Here is a 7,819-nt window from a genome sequence, read left to right as displayed (position 1 = left end):
GGGAGGGGGGGAGGGAGAGGGGAGGGGGGGAGAGGGGAGGGGGAGGGAGAGGGGGGGAGAGGGGAGGGGGGAGGGAGAAGGAGGGGAGGGAGAGGGGGGAGAGGGGGGAGGGGGAGGGGGAGGGGGGAGGGGGGAGGGAGAGGGGAGGGGGGAGGGAGAGGGGAGGGGGAGGGAGGGGAGGGAGGGGGAGGGAGGGGGAGGGGGAGGGAGGGTGAGGGAGTGGGAGGGAGGGAGGGGGAGGGTGGGGAGGGAGGGGGAGGGTGGGGAGGGAGGGGGAGGGTGGGGAGGGAGTGGGGAGGGAGTGGGGAGGGTGGGGAGGAGGGGGGAGGGTGGGAGGGGAGAGAAGGGGGAGGAGGGGGAGGAGGGGGGGAGGGGGAGGAGGGGGGAGGGGGAGGAGGGGGGAGGGGTGGAGGGAGGGGGGTGGGGGAGAGGGGGAGGGAGGGGGGAGAGGGGAGGGAGAGGGGAGGGGGGCAGGGAGAGGGGAGGGGGGAGGGAGAGGGGAGGGGGGGGCGGAGAGGGGAGGGGGGAGGGAGAGGGGAGGGGGGAGGGAGAGGGGAGAGGGGAGGGGGGAGGGAGGGGGAGGGGGGAGAGGGGAGGGTGGAGGGAGAGGGGAGGGGGTGAGGGAGAGGGGAGGGGGGAGGGAGAGGGGGAGGGGGGAGGGGGAGGGGGAGGGGGAGAGGGAGAGGGGGAGGGGGTGAGGGAGAGGGGGAGGGGGGAGGGAGAGGGGAGGGGGAGGGGGAGGGGGGGAGGGGGGAGAGGGGGTGGAGGGGGGGTGGAGGGGGATAGGGGGGAGAGGGGGGAGGGGAGAGGAGGGAGGGGGGTGGGGGGTGGGGGGGTGGGGGGGGAGGGGGTTGGGGGGGAGGGGGGGTGGGGGTAGGGGGGGAGGGGGGGGGGAGGGGAATGAGGACGAGAATGAGGACGAGAGGGAGAGGGAAGGAAGGAGGGTGGGACGCAGAGACGAGGAAGGAGGGGGAGAGGGGAGGGAGGGAGGAGGGAGGGAGTGGAGGGAGGGAGAGGAGGGAGGGAGAGGAGGGAGGGAGAGGAGGGAGGGGAATGAGGACGAGAGGGAGAGGGAAGGAAGGAGGGTGGGAAGCAGAGAGGAGGAAGGAGGGTGTGAGGGGGAGGGAGTGGAAGCGGGGGGAGAGGAAGGAGGGGAACAAGGGAGAGAGGCAGAGGGGAGGGAGGTGGCAGAGAGGGGAGGGAGGTGACAGAGAGGGGAGGGAGGTGGCAGAGAGGGGAGGGAGGTGGCAGAGAGGGGAGGAAGGTGGCAGAGAGGGGAGGAAGGAGGCAGAGAGGGGAGGGATGTGGCAGAGAGGGGAGGAAGGAGGCAGAGAGGGGAGGAAGGAGGCAGAGAGGGGAGGAAGGTGGCAGAGAGGGGAGGAAGGAGGCAGAGAGGGGTGGGAGGTGGCAGAGAGGGGAGGGAGGTGGCAGAGAGGGGAGGAAGGAGGCAGAGAGGGGAGGAAGGAGGCAGAGAGGGGAGGAAGGTGGCAGAGAGGGGAGGAAGGTGGGGTTTGCAATGCAGTTTCACAGAATTGTTACTGTGCGGAAGGAGGCCATTTAACCCATCATGTCTTGAGCACCGTGACTTAGTTCCACCCCCCTGCCTTTTCCTTGAAACAATCAGCTGATGCCCCCTTAAATGTGTCGCTTGAACCTGCCTCCACCACACTGCCAGGCAGTGAATCCTGACCCCAATCACTCTCTGTTTATTCTCACATCATATTTGCTTCATTTCCAAATCACTTGAAATCTGCGCCCTCCCGTTCTCGATCCTTTTACCAGTTTCTTCCCATCATGAAGTTGAACATCTCTATCAGATAGAAAGGGGTGAGCTCCACCCAATCATCCCACAGCGTTCGGAGGGAGGGGGGAGTTTGTATCTAGTTCAAGGCCTGGCCGGGGGGGGGGGGCGGTGAGGGGCAATTTGTATCATCTCCGCCGATGTATGATCGATGAACAGTAATGATCATCTTGAGGAAGCAGCCGATACGGATCACATCAACCCTTTCCAGAGTTAATTAAATTTAAATAATAAAACCATTCGATAAACAGCGTTTGATCGATCAGACACTTTGAACGCATTTGTTCTCTGTCCTGCCGCACACTCCAGGCAGACTCCTGCATTGTTAGAGGAGTGTGGACCATTCAGCCACGCCACCAATCTATTCAATCCATCTAATGATGGATTAATAATCATGGCTGATCCGTATTTTAACTCCATCTCTCCGTCTCGTATGCTCTTAGTAACCCTTACAAAAGTCAATCAAACCCAATTTTGAAATGAATTTGTGCTGTGAGGTTGTTATAATAAGTTGATTCCTTGATGTCTGTGTTGACTAGGCGTAAATAAAACTTTGGGCAGCACGGTAGCATAGTGGTTAGCATAATTGCGTCACAACTCCAGGGTCCCAAGTTCGATTCCCGGCTGGGTCACTGTCTGTGGGAAGTCTGCACGTTCTCCTCGTGTCTGCGTGGGTTTCCTCCGGGTGCTCCGGTTTCCTCCCACGGTCCAAAGACGATTGATTGGCCATACTAAATTGCCCGTAAGTGGGGTTACTGGGTTATGGGGATAGGGTGGTGTGGGCCTCGGTAGGGTGCTCTTTCCAAGAGCTGGTGCAGACTCGATGGGCCGAATGGCCTCCTTCTGCACTGTAAATTCTATTATTCTAATTCTATGAAATAAACAATGCTCCAACCCACTGATCAATGTTGTTGTGCGAAAGATAGATTTCCTGCAAGTTTGAATGGATTAAGTATTTGTCCAACGCACTCACACCTCACGACCCTCGTGATGTGAAGTTCCCTTCAACACTTAGCCCAGTATTCACAATGTGCCTAAATAAAATGAGTCTTCTGGACTCTCTCCAAATCTCTTTCCTGTTTCTAACTGGAAAAACTTTCCAATAAATTAAAATTCCACATTTTTGGGGGGGGAGGTGTCCAGAGGGGTGTGGAGGGAATAAGACAGAGAAAAGTGGCAGATTTGACAAGGTTTAAGTCCAATAAGTGACCCATGCAGCTCCAAACAAAAAAACAAGTGTTTCAGATATTTCAATAACCCCAGCTGTGTGCAACTGAACACAAACTTTGCTTCCAGCCCAGCAACTGCTGAGTCACAGGTTACGGGCGCCAGGTTTGCATCAATCCCCTTCGTCTTCCTGTGCAGAGGTTGTTGCCCAGATTGTCGATATTCGTGACAAAATGATGTATTCACAGTCTCACCTTCCTCCCAGAATAGCCATGGGAGTTGAAATCTCAGTCTGAGGGAAAGCATTTCCAAAGGAAAGGAACTCATTATCCAATTATACATTCCCTTTCCCCCACATGAGTTAATGTACATATTTACAGGTTGAACGCATTACCACAAGTGAAAACGGACTCCTAATTACTGGAAGGTACCCGGAAGGGGCTTTTCACAGTAACTTCATTGAAGCCTACTTGTGACAATAAGCGATTATTATTATTATTTCCATTGGTGTTTGCTGCGTCTGCACCTTCTGTTAAAAATCAAATGTAAAACAGAATACACTCCCGAATTTCACGAAGGACGACTCTCTTCTGGGTATTTGGGAGCCAGGTTTGTTAGAATGCAGGCTGAAACTTTCATGATTTGTTTTCATCGACTCCCCAATATTGTGAAGTGGAATCCCATTATTTCTACTCGTTTTCATGTGTGTTTTTTGTGTGAGAAGATCATGGGTAGCTCTGTAGGCATTCCAAAGGTTCTTATATGTAGGTTGAGTAAGTTGGGTCTGTACTCATTGGAGTTTGGAAGAATGAGAGGCGACCTTATTGAGACATATCGGATTCTCAGGGGGTTTGACAGGGTAGATGCTGAGAGGTTGTTTCCCCTTGTGGGAGAGCCTAGGACCAGAGGGCAGCATCTCAGAGTAAGGGAGTCACCCATTTAAGACAGAGATGAGGAGGTATTTCTTCTCTCAGAGGGGAGTGAATCTGTGGAATTCTTTATCGCAGAGAGCTGTAGGTGCTGGGTCGTTAAGTATGTTCAAGGCTGAGATAGACAGATTTTTAATCAGTGAGGGAATCGAGGGTTATGGGGATAAAGCGGGAAAGTGGAATTGAGGATTATCATATAAAATCACGCCAGACTCGATGGGCCGAATGGTCTAATTGTGCTCCTACATCTTTTGGTTTGTTTGTCTTTTATAAGCACCCAGGCCTGACAAAGGTCCTGAAGTTAAGCAGTGATAGTGTGAGCTAACTGGAATCTTTCTTTCCTGTATGCCTAATCTACTCTTATTTATTATTATACTATCCCACCCCCACCCCTTTACCGGCTACTGTGCCTCTTGTGTAGAGAGCTTCTCTTGACAGAACATTTCAAACGGGATCCTTAATTGGTGCGGGGGGCTTTGACCAAATGGAGTAAGGGTCCAATGGTATAAATGTTTGCCGGACCCTGATGCATTTGGAGTTGTGGGCTGGAGAATTCCTGTCCTAACATGGAAACAGGACAAGGCATTAGGATATTGCCTGATCCTACCCCACCAGACACGTCCCAAAGCTCCGCATGCACAACCAGTACTTGTAAACGCAGTCAGGTAGGATGGGAGCACGGTAAGATCCCACAAATTACATTGCGGCGAATGGCCAGTCCTCATGCATGTAGTTGGAGAGAGAAGGCGCCATGATCAGGATGTGGGCAGATATCCTACCCCCACAACACACGCACACACCTTTACAAAATAACACTTCAGACGTTGCTTCCGTCCACTTGAGCGCAAGTTTCCTCCAGTATTTCATCCTGAAGAAGACATCCCCCAACAGTGAAGCAGTCCATTAAATTCTGGGCACAATTCCGGTGGGATTTGAGTAGCAGGACGCTGGGGTATCCTGCAAGGTGCGGGATACAGTTCCACTCTCGCTTGACTTCCGAATCCTATCGTTGTCAGTATAAATCTGTTGCTGTGCTGGTTTCAGCAGTAAACAGGCATTCTCACCCGTGTTGTCCTGACAGTAGCATCTTGGAAGATGGGGACCTGAGCCCTGGACAGGTCACGAATCACATTTGGGCACAGCTCCTTTGCAACAGAACCAAGGTGGAGGGAGCGGGTACCAGGAAATGCTGCAAATACTCAACAGGTCTGTTAGCATCTCTGTAAAGATAATCAGGGTTCAATTTCAGCTTGGAGACCTTTCACCAGCCCTAGGGAAAATGAGATTGACACCTGTGTGAAGGTGAGGCAGCATGGCCTGTTGCATTCCACAGATATTAATATGAGATTAGTGGCTGCAACCCAACAATTTAAGGAAATCCAAACCAAATAACTTGAAGGGTCCGGCTTAATAAATCACACCAGAACTTTCTTCCAATTGTTCCGCTTTGTGCTCACGGCAGGAAAACAAATCAAAACGTGATGTGCTAAAAGTCCTGTTCTGCGCACTGAAATTAGTGCGTTTGTTGAATGGTTTGGGTTAAAAAGTTAGGTGGGGTTAAAGGGGATTAGGGTCTCTTTCAGAGGGTCAGTGCAGACTCGATAGGCCGAATGCCCTCCTTCTGCACTGTAGCCATTCTGTGCTTCTATCGTTCTAAATGGGCCTGGTATGAAAGAGTAGGTTTGCATCATGGAATTGAACATTGATGGCATAGTTACTATGTCTTCTTGCCTCCTTCAACAGGGTACAACTGATACCAGTGTACACAGGCTGGTTTGTGTTCAGGTATAGTAGTGCTCAGGACGGTTAAGTTGCAGCAAGGGTACGGGAAAGCAATAAATAAATAAGTCAACCAAGGCTTGGAATCAAAGATGCCAAGCACTCCTTTCAGAATGTGATTTTTGCGTATGCATCTGGGCAGGATGCTTGGAACCTTACAGTTGGCAGCACAGTGGTTAGCACTATGGCTTCACAACGCCAGGGTCCCAGGTTCAATTCCCGGCTTGGGCCACTGTCTGTGCGGAGTCTGCACATTCTCCCCGTGTCTGCGTGAGTTTTCTCCGGGTGCTCCGGTTTCCTCCCACAGGTCCCGAAAGACGTGCTTGTTAGGTGAATTGGACATTCTAAACTCTCTCTCCCTCCGTGTACCCGAACAGGCGCCGGAATGTGGCTACTAGGGGATTTTCACACTAACTTCATTGCAGTGTTAATGTAAGCCTACTTGTGGCAATAAAGATTATTATAATGTGTATATATATATATATATATATATATATACATACATGAGGGGCGGAAAGTTCCACTCTTCCATGGTCTGTTACAAGCTCCACTTGTGCACAGGTGGCTGTGGTTATTTGCGGGAGTTACTCCAATGTGCATGCCGGGGATGGGGGTAGCTGTGAATGCAAGTCAAATAAGCGAGTGGCTGAGTCCATAAGGACCATCTCTGCCCACCTTGCCTTCTTAGACTGCAGCCCCAAGGTTTGGCTGTCCGGGGATAATCTCTGACTGTGAGCTATGAATCCCAATTCAGAACCTGTTCAACATTCACACAGTGGTTTCCATGGCGGGGTGAAAGTATCATTTCATCTGTTTCAAGTAATGGAAGCATCCCTCCAACTGACTAACTTATTTATGTTGGCAACTGTACAAAGACGAAGGTTGCTAATAACATGTTTATGTTTGTGACATGAGTGGTGGGGCAGTTTGGACCTGTAGCCAAGATACTGGAAAAAATGTGCAGCGGGTAATGAGAGAACCCCAAAGTGTATCATGGAGTTCACCTGACCCACAACGTTTAATAGATTGTGGTATGGGGAGCACACGGCCCACTCTACAGGTGTGGTACAGCGGAAATTTAAAAGTAATTTTTAAAGCAAAACAACGTTTATTCCATGAGCTCAGTTAACCTTTTTAAAACATACAGTGAACATCTTAGCACCCATCAATTCAAATACACCCCCCCCTCAAAGAATATAACACTCTAAGTAATTCTTAAACTTTCCTTTTAGCACCCAAAAGACAAAAATCCTTGTTACAGAAGCACATCAGGTTTAAATTCTCTACTGAAAACAATTATCACTCTGAATTCACCAAATGACCTAGAGATAGTCTTTAGATTGCAGAGAGATCAAAATTACACCTTCTTTGGCTGGCTTCAGCTCCAACACTAAAACGAAACCAAAAAACACAGACACACCCAAGCTTTTCCTCAAAGCAAAACTAAAAAGCAGAGCCAGAGCTCAGCTCCACCCACACTCTGACATCACTGCAGCCACTTGAGCAGACAAACAATTTTTAAAGTGACATTCCCATGACACAAGTGCAACAATCGATGTTCAGGGCCTTCATGTCATTGAACAGTTTAGGCCTATATGCTCTAGAGTTTAGAGGAATGAGGGAGATCAAATTGAGGTATACAAGATGGTAAAAGGTATGGATAAAGTAGACATGGAGCGGATGCTTCCTCATGTGGGGCATTCTAAAACAAGAGGTCATCATCTTAGAAGAAGATCTTTGAGAAGGTGACTGAACAGGTAGACGAGGGTAGAGCAGTTGATGTGGTGTATATGGATTTCAGCAAAGCGTTTGATAAGGTTCCCCACGGTAGGCTATTGCAGACTATACGGAGGCTGGGGATTGAGGGTGATTTAGAGATGTGGATCAGAAATTGGCTAGCTGAAAGAAGACAGAGGGTGGTGGTTGATGGGAAATGTTCAGAATGGAGTTCAGTTACAAGTGGAGTACCACAAGGATCTGTTCTGGGGCTGTTGCTGTTTGTCATTTTTATCAATGACCTAGAGGAAGGCGCAGAAGGGTGGGTGAGTAAATTTGCAGATGATACTAAAGTCGGTGGTGTTGTCGATAGTGTGGAAGGATGTAGCAGGTTACAGAGGGATATAGGTAAGCTGCAGAGCTGGGC

This window comes from Scyliorhinus torazame, chromosome 28 (assembly GCF_047496885.1).
Source record: "Scyliorhinus torazame isolate Kashiwa2021f chromosome 28, sScyTor2.1, whole genome shotgun sequence".
Classification (NCBI taxonomy): Eukaryota; Metazoa; Chordata; class Chondrichthyes; order Carcharhiniformes; family Scyliorhinidae; genus Scyliorhinus; species Scyliorhinus torazame.
This window is presented reverse-complemented; position numbering follows the sequence as displayed.